The sequence below is a fragment of the Euprymna scolopes genome, chromosome 36 (genome assembly GCF_053919585.1).
Source record: "Euprymna scolopes isolate OS-2025 chromosome 36, ASM5391958v1, whole genome shotgun sequence".
In the NCBI taxonomy this organism is placed as follows: Eukaryota; Metazoa; Mollusca; class Cephalopoda; order Sepiida; family Sepiolidae; genus Euprymna; species Euprymna scolopes.
In genome coordinates, this window is record NC_136517.1 from 79,166,867 (window position 1) to 79,175,129 (window position 8,263).

The 8,263-nt window shown below is 35.3% G+C and overlaps 1 pseudogene; it reads left to right on the forward strand.

The window, feature by feature from the left end:
• Positions 1 to 6,544: 6,544 nt before the first annotated feature.
• On the forward strand, positions 6,545 to 6,661 carry LOC145260760 (5S ribosomal RNA; annotated as a pseudogene).
• The last annotated feature ends 1,602 nt before the right edge of the window (positions 6,662 to 8,263 follow it).

The following is an 8,263-nucleotide window of genomic DNA, read 5'->3' on the forward strand; positions in this document are numbered from 1 at the left end:
GTCACATATGGAGGGAAAAAGGAACACGCTTTCATTTGTGGAACGATGTCACAATAATTGACAGGGATGCAAGACTGAGAGAAGAAGCGGCACATATGCCAAAAAAAGAAAAATTACTAAGCGGACCAAGCATAGAAATTAGCAACAAATGGGAACCTTTAATTGTAGGGGAAAAAAGCCCTCCTTAAAATTTCAATGACAAAACGGGAGATAATTTCCTCTCGAATTTTATTAGCGTTGCCTCCCCTTTTTCAACCAATTTTTTCTTACACATACCAAACTAGGCTAAAAACAACAAAAATAAAACATTTCCAAGAATACTGTCTGGCGTTCGGGCGCTTCGAGGCTTTCCAGGTGGCTTTCTTTTAAGTGCCGAACCTGTAGTTCTGAAATTTACAATCCATAGCTGTATTGATTTTCTATCTGGAACAGCATCATTACATCCTAACTTGTAATGAACTCGGAAACTCTCTGGGTTGCAGTTACAGATTCTTCTAAAATTATTTATAGAGAAAAAGCACGACGTGCAACAGTCCAAACCATATTGCTCGATGAGGCTACCTGAAAAAAGATGGTTAGTAACTAGCTAAATGAAAACATCATTGGCACTTGCATAAGTTCATTACCAACATATAGTTGAGAGTTTAACATTTAAAAGGTTTTAAGATGAATAATACTGGTGCAGCCTAACATTTTAAAAGTCAAATATTTTAGTTTTCTATTAAATTTGATCCCTAGCTACTAATGGGTGTTTAGAAAGGGATACATGTGACACTAGTTCCAATTTAAAGTTTTAAAAATTTGCATCCCATTGTAAACGTTGCGATTTCTTTCTTTAAAAACTATATAATATTCGCTATTTGGGATTCTTATTTCTTATGTCTACAGTTTTATGTTAGTTCGCTTTTACAATAGGTAAGTTAATGGATCTATAAAATTTAGATGATCAACTATTAGGCTCTTTGGTTTGGATTTGGAACCGACAGTACTGAAGTTGTACTGATCTTCTGTAATACATATAAATAATACGCTCTTATTCTTTAAATATTCCTACTATTCGAGCATTCTGTTAAAATTCTTTTCCATTAACCTAACACACACACACACACACACACACACACACATATATATATATATATATATATATATATATATATATATATATATATATATATATATATATATAGTAAGAGTTGAAAATATATATAGTAAAAAAGCTACACAGAGGTTTCTGTGTTTCATACGATAGTGTGACGAATCCTCACGAGGATGAAATACGGAAAATTCTTTGTAGCTTAATTGCCATAAACATTTTCAAAACTTACTACCTAGCTCTACTTACGTACCGAGCACTGTCGAAGTAAATATTGAAATATTTATATAAAATTGTATGAAGATACATAAAAAGTAAATGTGGGAGTGAAGTATTGTTGCGCTATTGAATGTATGTATAATTTATATAATATATATACACTGACAATTCCTTTGTCGTTATTCTCAAAATAAACACAGAGACGAATTTATCAACATATAAGTTTTATTTAAAATTAAGCGTTTTGCCATCGACAAAGAAAAAGACGTTAGTTGTGGGGTAGGTGAGTGCGTGGCACGACGACAGAGAGATTTCAATCATGACCTACCACTGTCAGTCTGCTCTTTTCCCTCTTCCTGTTGTTAATGTTATCTGTTATATAGGCATCACTCGACATTCCTGGAAATGTAAGTATTAAGATATTTTATTCTTCTTTGCTATCTTACATCGTACAATAATTAACTTCCGACCTGGAATGCAAACAGTTTTTTATTTACGTGATAATTACAATTCCGGTCATTTTATGGGACACAAGAATGTAGATCAAAATCCATCTGGAATGTTCATGTGTACACTCTCTGATTCCCTCGGCGCCGCCACGTCTCTGTATCTAACACGTACAGTTTTTGTATAGTACGCGTTTAGAAGTTAAAACGATTTTGTGTCCTAACCTAAGCCCATTCTGTGATATATAGCTGTTTGTCCATCGTTAGATGCAGAGAGCTTGTATCCCAGGTAAACATAATCTGTAACTTGTTTGATTCGTTTATTGTTTATGTCGATGTTAAGAAGAGTTTTTTTTCTATTTATTTTTAATTTTTCTTCCTTTAAAGATTTTAATGCTAGTTATGGGGCAGCCAAACCAGCTGCCAACATTCCCCTGCCTTTTATGTAAACCAACCGAGAGCTCTTTTTAGTATCCTCACTTTTCCTTTAAGTGCAATTGTCAGGATCTCAATTGCACTTGGTTCACCAGGAATATTAGTTAGGTAGGGCTTCAGGTTCTTCTTCATAAGCCATGTAGCACCTATAATAACTGGTATGATTGATATCTCCCTAAGATTCCAGTTTCTTTTCATATCATACATGAGACCTTGATATTTGGTCTGTTTCTCCCTTTCAACTCTGTTAAGACCTCCATCATTAGGGACACTCATTTCAACCAAGGTTGCAACGCTCTCTGACTTATTCCATATAACTATGTCAGGCTTGACAGCAGCATCTTCAAGGTAGGTGGCTGTAGGGATTACATGGTCGTAATGTATGATATATAAGCCCTTTCCAGCAGTTCCTTCAGGTTGATGTTCCCAGGACTTACTGCTACACTGGATGTTTAATTTTTTACAGTTGGTCCAGTGGAGGTATTTCTATTAGTGTGCGTGTTAATAGAAATACTAACATGTACTTCACATGATTACCAAGAAAAGACTACAAATTAAACTAAATCTGCTTATCCCTTTACCCGAAATGTAGAACCCTTTTTTATGGAAATCGCTCTAGACAAGGCATGAAGCCACTTAGTGTAAAGAGCTAAATATAGTGCCTCAGGTCAAAAACTTGCCAGTAAGTGTTAGGTGAAATAGGTCTGACCAACAAAATAGTAAATTCTTTCCCCTTTGTCAGAAACATTGTCCATGAAGCGTGAGAGTTAACGGGCAAAATGAAGGAAGTGAAAATTACGCGGTTGCAAAAAAAAAAAATCAACACAAGATCAAATAGTTTCATTACTCTGTAGGCCTCTCCGGTGTTACTTAAAATTTTATCGGGAGATTTATATATAGCTTCTCTGGTGTAAACAACAAATTACTTAAACAGTCTTAGCTAATTTTCTAAATTACCTTGTTTACAATAGTTTTTTTCATTGAACATCAATATCTGTTCGGGCAGTTTTATTTGTGTGTCGTTGCAGAATATAGTTAGGAAGAATAAAATATACTTCGATTTAATGCCTTACAAAAATACTTTGTCCGTATCGGAATTATTTTCACATGCTTGCCATTTAAAATAACGACGAGAATCAGTATTCTTCTAAACAGAATTATTCATTTTAATTGGAAAAAAAAATACATTTTCTTGTAAATATGGTATAGAAATATTTTTAATTAAGGCCAACAAAACAAAAGATGAAAAAATAAATAAACAATAAATAAATATTATCAAAGGCAAAATACGTTACTCTTCTGTCTGGATAATTGTTATATATATATATATATATATATATATATATACATATATATATATATATATATATATATATATATATGAAATCATTAAAAATCTTTATAAGGATGAGATATAGGTAAAATACTTTCACTTGTTTTCTTTTCCTTATAAGGGAAATGGTTTCAATAATGTTTTATTGTTAAAGTGTTTTTATTCAATAAGTCTGACGAAAGGCTTTTCTTGTGAAAATTTTCAAACGACATAATGTCTGAATTTGTCCGAATAGTCTTGAAACAATTGTAACTAACGATAAAATTCACTATTTATTGCTATCAATCTATCCCTTGATGTCATGTTTTTTTAAAAGCAATATATGAATGCTCAATTATAAAATATGATAATTTTGTAGCTTACAGTTTAAGTCATCTCTTTTTGGCTTAAAACTTATTATGTTTTGAATGAATTCAATTATTTACGAAAGCGCATTTTTACCGAAATGCGAGCTGGGAACAATTTTCCCTTTAACCAATTTGGTACCCCCCACATGGGGAGCAGTGTATATATTATTTTTAAAATGTAATTATCCACTGACATGTGTTTCGTCGTCATCGACTCATCAGAGTGGCTGAATATAACGAGATTCGAAATCGGGACCCCACGGTAATGAGCCGAAGCCCCTTACCTCTGACCCATCTCGCCAACTGTCTGGATATATCGCGATTTACTTAAATGTTGTTTGTTTTGGTTTTAGCTATATATATATATATATATATATATATATATATATATATTAGGTTGGTTCAAAAGCAATATCGTTTTCTCACATACGTTACTTTTATGAATGATTTCTGAATTAATTCATTGATATATATAGTCATGTTATATATCATTTTGAAGTGCGTTTTCGCTCTATGGAATCGTATTATTTGTTACTGTTTTCAATTTCCTCATTCATTTTTGCGGTCTTTTTGACAGCATGTCAAAATTCAAATCCACACGATTTTCTTGTTCCAGTTCAAACTAGGCCGAACAACTACCAAGACAGTTCGTAATATCAATGATGCATTTTGCCCAGAAATTACTAACGAACGTATAGCACAACAGTGGTTCCAGAAATTTCGCAATGGTGACGAGAGCCTTTTTTCTTCTTTAATTTTATCTATTCATATTTGACTTTAAATTGAAGTATTTTTGTGTTCACATCAATTAAAAACAAATAACTTCAAATTCAACCGGCGGCGCTAAACCGAGTGGTTAGAAGCCGACGAAGTTCCACGATACTTCCCGAAGCAAGAATTGCACTAAAGGAAGGTCATACTGACTGCTTGTTGATCTGCGACCAGTCTCATCTATTACAGTTTTTGAATGACGGATAAGTACTGTCAACAAATTGGTAAAATGCATCAGAAACCTCGACGACAACATCCGCCATTAGTCAACAGAAAAGGCCGAATTCTCCTTCACGACAATGTCCGACCGCACGTTGCATAACCAACTCTGCAGAAGTTGAATGAATTGAGTTACGAAACTCTGCCTCATCCGCCATACTCTCCAGACCTATCACCTATGGACTATTACTTTTTCAAGCGTCTCGACAAATTTCTGCGTGAAAAATGCTTTAACATCTAAGCGATACCGGAAACGCCTTCAGCGACTTCATCGCCACCAGAACGCAAGATTTTTACGTTACGAGCATAAATACACATGATTTGCGGTGACAAAAGTGTGTTGATTCTGATGGTTCTCATTTCGATTAATAAGTTTTTAAGTGAGCCGAGATATGTTTATCATAATTTAAAAGTTAAAAAAAAACCGCAAGGAATCTCTTGTCAACCTGATAATTATCCCTGTGGAAATATCGAATAGAAGTTTTCATTAAAATTAAAAACTAATTTCATCGTACTTTGGCGATCCACCGTTCATTCTCACTTGATTAAATAACAGACTGGCTTATCTCCCCTTGCTTTACGGGATTTTCGGTCTTATTAACGGCGAATCGAGAAAATAGAATAAAACTTTTTTTTTTTTTTTGTTACATGGGCCGATTGACCTTTACTCCTGATCTGAAATGGAACATATGCATCAAATCTGTTGCCAGGAACGCTGGGAAAATGGTGGGATCCTTCTACCGCTCCAGAAGATATCTGACTACTGATGCAATTCTCTATCTGTATAAAAACCAAGTACGTCCAAAGATGGAGTACTGCTGCCACATCTGGGCCGGAGCTGCTAAAAACAGCCTATCCTGCCTTGACAGAGTACAAAATAGACTTCGTGGTTTAGTGGGGGATGCCCTTTTTTCTTCCCTGCAACCTCTCTCCCACAGAAGAGACGTTGCGAGCCTGTCTTTGTTTTATCGTTATTTCCATGGTAGGTGCTCGTCTGAGCTCCAATCCCTCGTCCCCCCCTCGCCAATCTTTCACGAGAAACACCCGTCTGGCTGAAACTACTGTCAATAATTTTCCCCACTCTTTATCTGTGCCTAAATCCAAACGTAGATTCCATGAGATAAGCTTCTTTCTTAGAACTGCACGCCAGTGGAACTCCCTGCCGCTTGCCTGTTTCCCACCTGACTACAACTTGGACGTTTTCAAGTCCAATATAAACAAACTCCTGATAAACCGCCCCCTTAAGTAAGACACTCTATCAAAACCCCCAATACTAATGATTACTACAATACTATCTCATTGATTACTGTACACGCAATAACCCTCATCCCTGAGTGGCCTTCGGGCCTTGATAAGTGGTGAACCCCGTGTAAAAAAAACGTTGTGCAAATGCCACTCAAAATGAGAACAATACTCCCAATAATACAAATTATACAATTCATCAATTCTTATTTCAAAAGATCAAAAACAAAATTTAGTATTATAGATTTGTTCAAATTTAATTCAATCGCCAAGTTTCGATATTTTGTGATGTAATGGAATAACCTAACATCCCTACATAGATGAAATGAACTATACATAGATTGACCCTCTCACGTGACTGAGGCAGAAGGGAAATATGACAGGAAGAGAATAAGAAAAGATGTCGAGTAACTCTTATGTCACATGTATTTCCTTGTAAATAAACGGCATAATCGCGTTGACATACCGGTTTTCGTCAGATCACCGAAGTTAAGCAACGTTGAGCCTGGTTAGTATCAAATGGGTGACCATTTTGAAATTCTAGGCGCTGTATGTGCTCTCGCTTATCTCGGCATTTGTTTCTAGTCGTCTTGTACACTTGACTTGCCACTGGTATTTAACAATATCGACTCTGGAGAGGTATGGTTGGAGATTGCGCACCTCCTGCCAATAAGGCTTTCACGCGCAGGCACTCCTTCGTGGGTAACCATAGTCTGTCAAAGACTGAGGAAGCCCTACTTTTTTAAAAATTTATTTCCTTGTAAATAAACCCCGTTGTCTTTCACCCATAATCCCGTGTTTCTTGCTGTGTTCTACTTTAAAGTAAGGATATAACATTTTGATAAGTGAAACCGATTACTTAGTTTAAAGTGGAGTCTTCATTATTCTAAAAATATAACCAAATTTATAAATATAAAATTAACATTTTTTAAATGTTTAAATTTAGCAACAAACTTTTACACTATAATTTTTACAATATGGTGGGGGGGCAGATAGTTTAGTCCACAATACATTGTTTACTTGGACTTATAGGTAACTTACTGTGTATTTTATGATATGCTTTTATATAATGGCTTGAATTAAAGTTTAAAATATAAAGGTCAAGTATCCTTGTTCAATTACACTTTAAACAGAAACATTCATTTAAAACGCACCCCTGTTATATCACAGAACCTACTGTTGATTTTATATGCTAGGCTTTTCTACTTGTGCGGCGATAATGACTTGAATTAAAGTTTAAAATGCAAAAGTCAAGTATCAAGGTACAATTGTTCTTTAAACAGAAACATTCATTTCGAACGTACCCCTGTCATATCAAAGAACGTACTATTGATTTTCTATGCCGGACCTTTCTCCTTGTGAGGTGATAATACTTCGCAAATGCACCTCGGATATTAGGCTGTATGAGGCGTTTACTTTAGCCAAAATCGCATTTTTCTTACTTTCATCGAATATTTTTGAATATCGATTGTCAATACTTGTCGAAGAGATTCCGTTAAAACGCGTGACTACATAATAAGAACAAAAAAAAAAATCTGTTTTTACACCTATCACAAATAGTTTACTAAAAATAACACCTGTCCGTGACAATCTTTGTCAAGTCGATACATAACTGGCAAATGACACTCTACTTGAGAAGAGCATCCTTTAAACTCCTCGGTTTAACATTCACAGGGAACATGAATTGGTACAAATACATTGTGAGCATTGCCAAGGCTGCTGTAAATCAAGTGATATCCTTGTACCGGACTAGAAAATTATGCACGCCAGAGAGTTTCCAACATTTTACAAAGCGAGGATTAACCCATGTAAAGAGTATTGTTGTTATATCTGGGTTTCTGCATCTACCACTAGTCTCTCCCTCTTAAACTGGGTTCTAAAAAAAAAGTAAAAAGAGTTTCAAATTTAATAGGTTCAGCACTATCGCCTAAGATCCAACCTCTGTCCCATCGCCACCGTTTTGCATCACTCTGTTTTACATGTACTTTAATGGAATATGTTGTGGTTAACTCATAACACTTGCCCCCACCCCCTCGGCGTACACACCCATGACTCACGCGACAAGTAACGAAACCCCTTCATTTTTGATATCCCTAGATGCTGGAAAGCCTTTGACTCTGATAGTCCCCCCCCCAGACTTCTAGATTTTTGAATTCCT